Source organism: Miscanthus floridulus, unplaced genomic scaffold, assembly GCF_019320115.1.
Source record: "Miscanthus floridulus cultivar M001 unplaced genomic scaffold, ASM1932011v1 os_1330, whole genome shotgun sequence".
In the NCBI taxonomy this organism is placed as follows: Eukaryota; Viridiplantae; Streptophyta; class Magnoliopsida; order Poales; family Poaceae; genus Miscanthus; species Miscanthus floridulus.
Window position 1 is genome coordinate 15,972 of NW_027097660.1, and position 12,059 is coordinate 28,030.

Genomic DNA, 12,059 nt, shown 5'->3' on the forward strand with positions numbered 1-12,059 from the left:
AACCTTCTCCTTCTTCCATACTTCACGCGGTGAAGCGTATGCGAAGCAATCTCGCTCTGATACCACTTGTAGGATCTACAGGATGACAAAGAAGGCCTAGAGGGGGGGTGAATAGGCCTATAAAAATTTAACTCAAAACTCTATTAGAACTGAGAGCGGCACTGCCGGCCTTATAGGGCGGCATTGCCGCTCTATAGAAATTAATCTAACACAGTTGAGATTTAATAGATATGAACCTGACCTCACTAGCTGCTTAATCCTGCAATATAACTTCAAGATCCAGTTCGAAGACTGGATACCACAAAAACTTCACACAAATGTAAATCGAGCAACTAAACCCTAACAACAGCTAGCAACAAAGTAAACAACAAGTATAATCAAGATGAAGCACGCAAGACACAAGATTTATCCCGTGGTTCAGCTCACCACTAAGGTTTGCCTAAGTCCACGTTGTTGAGGAAGCCACAAAAGGCTTGAGCTTGCCACAAAGGCTCGCCTTACCCTCGTTCTCAATCAAGAGAGTAAACTCTTGAAGTGAGGGGTGATTTCTTAGCTTTCGAATGAGGTTACAAACCTCCTAAGGCTGCCACATAAGTTGGCAAGCACAAGGGCGACGCCTAGTCGGCTAGGAGTAAGCTCCAAGAGTAATAAACCCTAGAACCACCGGCCAAACGTGAACCAAATACTCTTAGACTTTGGGAATCAGTGGATCTACTCTCTAATCGAGTTTTTGCTGCCTTTTCTCTCAAGTTTGATGGTTGGAATCAAGAATTTGCTTAAGGGATGGAGGAGCAACAATGGAGGAGAGGGATGAACTTTGGTTCTATCTATTTTCGAGCAGAGTGACTCAGTGAGGAAGATAACCGTTGTGGGCCGGGTCTGAGGGGAATAATACCCCTTGAGCCCAACGGTCGGTTAAGGGCGGCACTACCGCTCTTAACAGGGCGGCACTGCCGCTCTAGCCAAAACAGGTAACATGATCTAAAATTTGGTTGGCTGTTTTGACTAGGTGAGATGATGTAGATCTGTGAATTTGAGCATCTGGTTCAACAGTTGACCAACTGTCCTAAAATCCCTCTTAATAGTACAGCTTTCTCTAAACTCAAATTCAAAACATAAAAGAATTTAAACCTTTTTTAAGCTAGGTCTAGCCACCTTTCTTAATTAGGACACCTGTAACCTATACATCATCCTCATTCTTTGATTCCCTGCTTGTCATCTCGATAAACCTCATTAGTTCTCTAATTTGGTCGTCATCAATGCCAAAACCCACAATAGGGCTTGATTGCACTTATAAGTATATTCCAGTTGAAATTGCTCAGCATAATGAGAACCTCATATATGAAATTTGTGAGCTCAATAGATGCCTAAAATTGATTAGAACTCGGAGAACACTCAAGTGTTGTGTATGTTGTTTGCTGAACAAGTTGGAAAAGGAAATCGGCCAAACACACACTTGAATGCACTTGGTTATACTGAGGTTGAGAAAGGATTCAAAGAAAAGACTGGAATTGTGGTTACCAAGATTCAGATAAAGAACAAATGGGACAAGTTGAAGGAAGATTTCAAGGCATGGAAGAAACTAATGCTGAGGCAAATAGGGACTGGTTGGGATCCTATAAAGAAGACTATTGCTATGGATGATGAATGGTGGAAAAAAGCTAGAGCTATAAGTTGGTTCAAAAATTTTGCTATATTTGTTTTCCATATGTCAAATCTATTGGTAATACTTATAATAATATGTGTTGTTTTGCTTATTTCAGGACATTCCAGGTTGTGGAAAGTTCAAAAAGAAGGGCCTTAAGAATGAAGATGACTTAGGCAAGTGTTTTGTTGACATCACTACTATTGGTATTGATCATTGGTCTCCTCATGTTGTGAATGTTGAAGCAACTGAAAATGTTGATGAGACACAAGATGAGGCAACCAATTTTGAGCCACAAGATGATGATGTCATTCCTGAAACACAAGAGGAGGATATTGGTATTTCTCCTCCACCTGCTAGTGGTAAGAGATTGGCTAGGCCTATTGAAAGAAGTGGCAAGAAGGTGAAGTCTGGAAATGCACTCCTAATTTAAGAAGCAGTAAACAGTATGGCAAGTTCAGGCAATGAATATGTTTCGAAGAGACATGAAAAATACTCTATTGATGAAGTGATGGAGGTTGTGATTGCTTGTGGGGCTGGCTATGATAGCAATGAACATTACATTTGCAACTGAACTGTTTGTGAAGAAGGAGCAAAGGGAGATGTTCATGACCTTGCCTACTAATGAGATTAGGTTCAATTGGCTTAGGAGGAAGTACAATGATAAATATGAAAAGTAGAAATGGTAGTGAGAGTATGGCAGTTGTATGCTACATTTTATTTTTGTCGCATGTATACTACATTTTATTTTCTTGCAGTTCATTTATGTATGGCAGTTGTATCTTACATTTCATTTATGTCAATGTGCACAAGAGGATTAGGAATGACAAGAGAGCATATCCATATTTTAAGGATTGCATTGGTGCACTTGATGGAACCCGTATTCGTGTGTCTTTATCACCTAAAGAACAAGTGAGATATATTGGTAAGACTGGAATTGCAACTCAAAATATGCTTGCCGTTTGTGATTTTGATATGCGCTTCACGTATGTGGCTACGGGTCAACCGGGTTCTTTGCATGACACTAGTGTATTGTACCATGCATTGGAAGCAGATGTAGATGTCTTCCCACATCCTCCTCAAGGTAAATATTTTTGCTTACGTTCTTTTTCATACTTGAATGCACAAACTTATCTTGTTTTACATACTTGTAGGCAAGTACTATGTTGTAGATGCGGGCTATCCTAATCGTCCGGGGTACCTAGCTCCATACAAGGGTGAAAGATACCACTTACCCGAGTGGCATCGAGGTATGGAACCAAATACTCCAAAAGAGAAGTTCAACCATATACACTCATCTGTTCATAATGTTATTGAGCGCTCATTTAGAATATTAAAAATAAAATGGCAAATTCTTTACAAGATGCCCAGTTATTAATGGTCACACAAAAGAAGATTATTGCAGCTACCATGGTCCTACACAATTTCATACGTGAACATGCTAGTGTTGATGTGGACTTTGCTAATTTTGATAGAGATCCTACCTACATGTCTACTATTTTAGAAAGGTACAACAAGTATGCCGTGTCTCAACATGCCTCCGATGGATCAACTTCGAAATCAAGCTTTGTGTCTATGGACACCTTTCGTAATAATATGGCTACATCCATCGCCCTAGCATGGAATTAGTGCAATAATTATTGTAACGACCTTATTTTGGAACTATGAACTTATTTCATAATTTCAGTTCTAGGCAAATGACATGTAATTTATTATTATTTTGGACTCCACTGCATGTACTTTCATTTCATATTTGTGATAAGTAGTTCAAGTCGAACCAGGGGCAAGAATGACAATCTACCCTCAAACTCATCTTTTCTGGAGCTGGAGACACCCTCCCAGCCAAACATCATCATCAGACAGCTCCAACTCCACCCAGAGCTAACTCCACCTGGAGTTCTGGAGTGAAGCAGCTTCACCCAGAGTTGGAGTCATGCCAAACAGGGCCTAAGAACCCCCCTGGAATGAAGGAGGAAACTATAGAATTTCAATTTCTAAAGAATTTATTTCTTGTAGCAGCCTTTGGTTGATAAGAATATGTCATAGGAAAACTAAAGGAAAAATTCCCTTCCCTCTGGTTCCATATGCACAAGCACAAGGAACAATGACGAACAATAGCTATGTTCGCTTTGCTGAAAAACCAGGCTGAAAAGTACTGTTCGCTGATTTATTGTGAGAGAAAAACAAGCTTGGCTAAAATGAGTGGCCAAATTTCATAGTTTAGCCATTTTTTAAAATAGAAAACTTCTCAAAAAAGAAGAGGTCTACAATAACCTTACTATTTCTCATCTTTAGATAGCTAGTGCCCTGGTTGGCTTTATATGGCCACCTAAAATCAAGGAATAGTCAGCTTGCTATTTTACAGAGACAGATAGCATATCTATTGGAGCTAACTTTTTGCTATAATAATGCTAAAATAGCCTTCAAAACAAGGATAACTAAATTGTTGATGTTGCTAGGACAGGATACCACATTCCTATGTTTTGTTCTTAAACAAGGTTTGTTCTTAAGATTCCTTTAGAATTTTTAGTTTATTCTTGTACCCTGCCACACACATAAGTTTACAGAAAATTCGAAGACGTTCGGCCGGTACAGATTTCTACTGTAGTTCGGCTGATTTTGGATGATTCAATAATGTTCTGTGAGAGAGAATAAACTGAAACAAGCTGAAACAATCCAAGACCAGATCAGCTGAACACGCGGTTTGTTCTTAAGGTATCATGTTCTTAAGGAAATTTCTGTTACTTCTTATTTATCCTAATCAAGTAGTAGTGTTGAATAAAGAAGTAACATGAATTGGTTCTTAATATTTATTTAAAATTTCTTAGTTTTTTCTGTACTCACCCTAACACATAATCTTACACAATTATTTAGGTTTGCACATGCATTTCTACCATATTTATGTGTTTTCTCACCTGTGTTCCAAAGGGGGACTTAAGTAGTATGTACTGGTTTAGACTAGCAACACAAAATTTTACATATTGATCAAGGGATTTTCTCATTTGAAATGAGAAATAGAACACCATGTTTTGTTTCGAAAAAATTATTTGTGCTTGTGAAACGGAAGTATCAAATACATACAAAAATGGCATCTACTGGTTTCGGCTAGCAACACAAAAATTTATCATACTGATAAAGACATTTCCTCGTTCAAAATGAGAAACAAAGCGTCATGTTTCGTTACGAAATAACATTTCCGTGCTCGTGAAATGGAGAAATCAAATATTTCTGAAGTCACGTTATGCCATAGCCTTGGAGGATAATTCCAGTATCTAGGAGGGAATATTACGCGTTTGATTCCAGGACCGTTCGCTAGAAAGAAATAATAAGCAAGATGACGAGGGTACCAAAGTGAAAGAAGTAATCCATCTCAGCAGCATCTCCTCTGTCTCTGCCTCTCTCCTCCCCCTGCTTCCCACGCCTCGCCACCTTCTCCACGCGCGCCGCCTTGCACGCCGCGCTCTCGCCGCGCGTGTGTGCAACAGCGAGGCTCCGTCCACGCCGAGCTCGAATACCTAGGCCCCGCAACCCGCGCCGGCGCCGCCAGCCCGCCATGGTGATCTCGGTGGCCACTCCCCGCCGCTCCACCTCCATACGCGACGCCGTGCTCGGCGGCGGCGGGCGCCAGCTGTACCAGCCCCTCCGCTGCGCCTTCTACGACTGCGCGGCTGGGGGAGGTGGCGGTGGATTGCCCGGGGATGGCCTGGCCGCCGCGCTCTCCGAGGAGCCCACCCGCGTCTCCGCCGCCGGCGGCGGCGGCAAGCAGAAGCAGGCGGCGAGGAACGTGCTGATCCTGATGAGCGACACCGGCGGCGGCCACCGCGCCTCGGCTGAGGCCCTGCGCGACGCCTTCCGCATCGAGTTCGGCGACGCCTACAAGGTTCGTCGTCGTCTCTGCCTTCCCGCCCAATGCTCCAGTCCTTTCGAACTCTTTTGAATTCTTTCTTCGAGAAGAAGAAATCGATCGACGATCGAGCTCCAAATTCTTCAGCGAACATTTTGGAGTTTTTCCCCTAACAAAACAAATAAAGGATGGATGAAATATGAAGTCGATAGATTAGTTTGCTGGTTGGATTGCTTGGCGCAGGTGTTCGTGACGGATTTGGGGAAGGAGTACGGCGGGTGGCCGCTGAACGACATGGAGCGGTCGTACAAGTTCATGATCCGACACGTGAGGCTCTGGAAGGTGGCGTTCCACGGCACCTCCCCGCGATGGGTGCACGGCATGTACCTCGCCGCGCTTGCCTACTACTACGCCAAGTACGTACGCTTAACTCGACAGACGACAGCCGCAGCATTGCATTGCCTGATCATACACCATTGTTGCTGCTGCTGCTGGTCTTCTTGTTTAGTTTAATTTTCTCACTGATTCAATTCATCCCTGATGCACATGTTCTGAGTTATTGTTATCGACGCAATTGCAAATGGATGCTGCGAGGTGGTGGCTGGGATCATGAAGTACGAGCCGGACATCATCATCAGCGTGCACCCGCTGATGCAGCACATCCCGCTGTGGGTGCTCAAGTGGCAGAGCCTGCACCCCAAGGTGCCCTTCGTCACCGTCATCACCGACCTCAACACCTGCCACCCGACATGGTACGCACATGCATGCTAACCACTAATCACCACTGTGCTTGCTTCTCCTCCTCCTCGTCCTGTGCAGTGCAGTGTTGTGCATCAGCCTCGCCATTTGCCAACTAGGAGTTTCTAGACAGTCTTGCTGACATCGGTTTGGTTCAGGTTCCACCACGGCGTGACAAGGTGCTACTGCCCGTCCGCCGAAGTGGCAAACAGGGCCCTGCTGCGCGGCCTCGCCCCGTCCCAGGTCCGCGTCTTCGGGCTGCCCATCCGGCCCTCCTTCTGCCGCGCCGTGCTCGACAAGGTACGAATTCTGATCGACCTGCATTGCCTTGTCATGCCTTGCCTGGGACGCCGGCGGCCGACGGCCGACGGCTTACTTTACCTTACCTCTGCTGGCTGGCTCGCATGGTTCACAGGATGAAGTGAGGAAAGAGCTTGGACTGGATCCTCGGCTGCCCGCTGTTCTGCTGATGGGAGGCGGCGAGGGGATGGGTCCGGTGGAGGAGACCGCGAGGGCCCTCGGTGAGGAGCTCTACGAGCACCGGAGACGGCGCCGGATGGGGCAGGTCGTTGTCATATGCGGCAGGAACCAGGCGCTGCGGTCCACCCTGCAGTCCCTCAGATGGAAGGTCCCTGTCAAGGTAGGTACCATGCATGTCTGCATGAGAATGAATATGCCGTATCTAGAGCATGAGGATGCCTTGTTTAGATGCGCATTTCGGATGGATGGATACCTCTGCATTTTTACGGTTTGGATGGAATTGGAACTGCTGGTTGTGGTTGCCTGACGTCTCAAGCTCTTTTTGTCTTCATTCATCAGATCAGAGGGTTCGAACACAGATGGAGAAGTGGATGGCCGCCTGCGATTGCATCATCACAAAAGTTTGTCCTTGGCTTGTGATGCTTTATCTGATCTGATGACTGTTTATTTCGGAGTACTAATTGCTTGCTTGCAGTGTTAGTATTTTGCACTGACTGAATGACATGCATGTTTTTTCTGGCATTTGCAGGCTGGTCCTGGTACAATTGCAGAGGCACTTATAAGAGGACTTCCTATTATCCTGAACGACTTCATCCCAGGACAGGTCAGTGTACCTCTGTCTGTTGTTTCAGTATATATTGTGGAATTTTCAGCCAGCCTCTACAGCTCTACTACCCCATCAACTGGCAGCATCACTAATTTGGTTTACTGAAATTATTCTTAGGTTAGGTGGCTGACTAGTTCTACAAGCATGTAGGCCACTTGAGAGTGACTGTTTCTGTATTTTATTGGCTTTTCTTATACCTTACCCTAAATTGTTTCTGTAAATTGGTTCTTTGCATCGGTGTATAAGAATTGCAAATCAACAGCTTTTGCTCTTATTATGCAGGAAGTTGGAAACGTGCCTTATGTCGTGGACAACGGTGCCGGTGTGTTCTCCAAGGACCCAAGGGAGTCGGCAAGACAGGTTGCGCGCTTGTTCAGTACAGAAGAGGATGAGCTCAAGAGATACTCACGTAACGCGCTGAAGCTAGCACAACCCGAAGCCGTGTTTCACATCGTCAAGGACATCCACAAGCTCCAGCAACAACCAGCTGCAGTTACCCGGATCCCCTACTCGTTGACCTCATCGATTCCGTACCATATATGAATTCAAGAATACTTTTACAGTTACATATTCTGCGTACTGGATAACCTGTATATACATAAGATTGGCATTATTCCTTAGCCTAGCTTGGAGTAGCTCTCAGTTCTGTTCATACATGTCAAGTTGTCATCTCAATAGGAATTGAAGTTATTGAGCTGTCTGAACCTTGTAATCTGCTGACTTAAGGGTTTATAGGAATTCCTAGAGGACGCATGTGGCCTATAGTGATACATGAGTGATCTTTGTGCAAGTCCCATAAAGAACTATCAACTAGCTATATAGCTAACTTGATCCTTTATGTCGGTTCTTGTTATTATGTAGCAGTATTTGGTGACGGGGATGTGCAATGTATTTCTCGCTACTGAATATGAATATTATTTGAAAATAAGTTGCATATATATTGTGACTAAGAATGTTATATTTCTATCCTTTACCAAGCTTGATATTCCAATTCTAGAGTTTGAGTTTCTGGATGCTTTCTACTTTCCATGCAAGTAAAGAAGATGCTTTTTTTTTAGAGAGAACTGATGCATGCATTTTTTTTAGATAATGTATTTGCATCAAAGAGGAATCAAACCAACTTATTACAACTTAATTAACACCATAAACAAGTTCAAGCTAAAACCCAATTCTAGATCTTGAAGGCCATCCATAAGGTCTCCAATTTTTTACAAGCCCACAAGCGCTCGTTGGTCCTCATGCCATTGCAATTGAGCCCAGAATCAAAGCGAATGGATCCCCTTGAATAGAACCTGCAAAAAAATATTTAGGTTGGCATTTGTAAAAAAGACAATGTTGTTCTTTATTATCTAAATTAACCATAAAATGGCTGTTTCACCTATCAGTGAAAAAGATTGGAAAGTTTTGATCTTTCCGAGAATACCAAACATCAAATAAGTCTAAGAAATTTTGAGGTGGGTTAATTCCTTGTTATGAAAGGGATGAACTTCAAGGAGTTAGATTTGTTGAATGTCTCGTGTGAAGTCATTTATAAGAAGAAATAAGTTTGTAGAATACTTTTTGAACTATTTTTATATGATGAGCAATACCACCAACCCAGCCATATATTCGCCTCCTCATGTGATTTCTACCATTTTTAATATTGAGAAATTGACTCAAGTCATATATGCATTAGGTGTATCAGCATTCACAACGCATATACATTTATGCAAGGTACAATGATATCTATTTCCATATCAAGCACATATATAGCTCAAGCTAATGTTTCAATCAAATACATTCAAGCACACATGGAGATGCGATAAAATCAAAGGGGAACTGTACTCTAAAAAAAGGGGGAACTGTGAATACATTAACAGGGTTATTATAGCTATTACCACCGGAGACAGATAACATTAACAGGGTATTTGGATGATTACTAAGTAATATACCAAAGACAGATGATAAGCAATTTGATTGAACTGTCGTCACTGTCAATGAACTGGTAAGAGACACAGGTGCCACAATTGTTTGTCTCCAGGAGACAAAGCTTCAAAGCATGGACCAGGGTGCAGTAAGTCGAACAGTAGGTCCAAAATTCGCCAATTCCTTCGCTATTTTGCCAGCGGCACAAACCAGAGGTGGTATCCTGCTCGCTGTAAATGAGGATTTCTTCGATCTATCAGATATCCAGTCGTCCACAAATGCTATCACTGTGACAATTACCATGAGGGCGGACAGGATCCAATGGCAAATTACTGTGGTCTATGGACCACAAAGGGACGAGGAAAAGATTCGGTTACTGCAAGAACTAAAAAGCGTCCCCCCCTCGGGCTCACGATAGATGGCTCATTTTGGGAGATTTCAACCTTATCTAGCAAGCGGAGGACAAAAATAATTCCAACCTCAACCGGCGTCTGATGAACTCCTTCAAGGCAACCTTAGGGCACGTACAACGGGCTTTGAGATGCCGTCTCCATGATGACAAAATTGCAGAAACACCTCCATCCAGCGCAATAAATGAAGAAAGAGGGAGAAGCCGTCTCTTGGTGAGACGACGGCAAGAGCTCGTGCTCCCAGGCGATCTCGTCGAGCCGAGGTACACCGTGCGGATCGGCTGCGGGTGTGCACGAGAGATGAGCATTGCGCGCCAAATCCCTTCCATCGCGCCTGGCATGGACTCTGACACGGTTCATTACATGCTGCAAAAGTATACACTAGCAACTGATACAGAGATGGCAGCTCGTCTGCATGTCTGATATATACAGTGATCCTCCCTTGGTCTATAGGGCCAGTCAATGATCCTGAATATTTTGGTCCGTAGAAGATTGTAGTATGTGAACATTTGGGGAGAAAGCAATTTGGCATGGAATAAATTTGATTTAAATCTAGATATAAATAAATTAATATATCATTTATATTGATGAGAAATATTATAATCATGTTCATCTTATTTATGTTTGATTTCTTTTATATCAACAAGCAACATAATGGTATAGATGAACCATATTCACATTTGATCACTGCTACATGTAATCATTAAATAGTTTGAAGGATATATGATTTACTTTGAATGATTTATTTTGTATCAATTAGCAACACCATGGTACACAATGGTACATAGAAATGATATTCATGATTGATCACGGCTGCATGTAAGCATTAAATAATTTGTAGATAGCCAAATAGATAGTAGCTGTCTCAGAGTTGTATGAGCTGTCTGTTTAGCTGTCTATATTGTAAATCCCAAAAACTTACAGACAGCAGCTGTCTGTCCATTGTACATACCCTAAGGGGTCAAAGAGGTCAAATTAAATGGTCATCGATTCACGTGGAGCAACGAACAGGCAAACCCAACGCTAAGGGCACTCCCAATGCAGAAACCACTATAGTTTCTATGGGCATTAATTGTACTGCCACCTAAGCATTTGGCTGATGTGGCAAGGTAGTTATTGAAGAGAGAGAACAAAAATCATAGAAACCGGGTCTAAGTTAGAAACCATGTCTACACGAGAACCAAGACACGAAGGGATGTGATTGGTAGCGAATGGAGAGAGAGTGTATGTGATTGGATAAAAAGTTGTTCTGTAGAAACTATCCATTGGAACCATGGTTTCTATACATAGTGTCTATAAAAATTAATAGGTATAGAAACTATACGTAGTTTCTAGCATTGGGACTGCCCTAACCAAATTGACAGAATTTTCTGCACCCTTGAATGGGACTTGTTGTTCCCAGCTTGCTTCTTTCACTCCTTGCCGTCTCTCATGTCGGACCATACACCGCTTTTATTACAAGGTGACCTCGACCATCGCCCCAACACATTCTTGCAGTTGAGAATTTATGGACCACCATGCCCGGTTTCCACGAGATGGTCCAAGCCACTTGGGGCCGGCCGGTTAATTCACAGCTTCCTCTCAAGCGCCTCCATATCAAAATGGCAAGGCTGGCCAAAAGTATTAAAAGATGGCGTAGAGAGAAGATAGGGGACACCAAACTGCAACTAGCAATAATAAAAGAGGTTTTGTTGCAATTGGAAATGGCGCAGGAATCCAGGGACACTCACGGACCAAGAGTTGGACTTGGGACGACGTCTGAAAATTCGCAGCACCGGACTTGCGGCAATTGAAAAATCAAGGATAAGGCAAAAATCGAGGCTCACTATATCCGCTGTGGAGACGAACATAAAATTCTTCCACATAAGAGCAAGCGCCAGACGTAGAAAAAATTATATCCACTGCCTACAAACAGATGAGGGGATGGCTTTCAGCTATGAGGAGAAGGAAAAAGTGGCCGGAGATTATTTCAGGAATCACTTGGGCACATCGGCCCAAAGAGCCATGACTTTAGATTGGCAATCTCTGGGATACACCCCGCGGGATCTCTCGGAGTTAGAAGTGCCTTTCATACGGGAGGAGATCAAAGACACGATAAACTCGATGCCGTCCGACAAAGCCCCGGGCCCCGACGGCTTCACTGGCACCTTCAAAGCTTGCTGGGAGAGCGTCAAAGATGACGTCCACGGCGGCCATGAATAATTTGTTCCAATTGAACTCCCAAGGCTTCGAACTCATGAACTCGGCAAACATTGTTCTACTCCCCAAAAAGAAGATGCACTGAGGATCACATATTATAGACCCATTAGTCTTATCCACAGCTTTGTAAAGATCTTCTCAAAGCTCCTAGCCAACAGGCTTGCCCCTCTACTCAACTGGCTGGTCTCCGGTTGTCAGAGCGCGTTCATAAAAAAAGAGAAGCGTCCACGA

The 12,059-nt window shown here is 43.4% G+C and overlaps 2 pseudogenes; both read left to right on the plus strand.

The window, feature by feature from the left end:
- The first annotated feature begins 1,363 nt into the window (after positions 1 to 1,363).
- On the plus strand, positions 1,364 to 2,325 carry LOC136533935 (L10-interacting MYB domain-containing protein-like; annotated as a pseudogene).
- A 2,690-nt stretch (positions 2,326 to 5,015) lies between these two features.
- On the plus strand, positions 5,016 to 8,287 carry LOC136533936 (probable monogalactosyldiacylglycerol synthase 2, chloroplastic; annotated as a pseudogene).
- Positions 8,288 to 12,059: the final 3,772 nt, after the last annotated feature.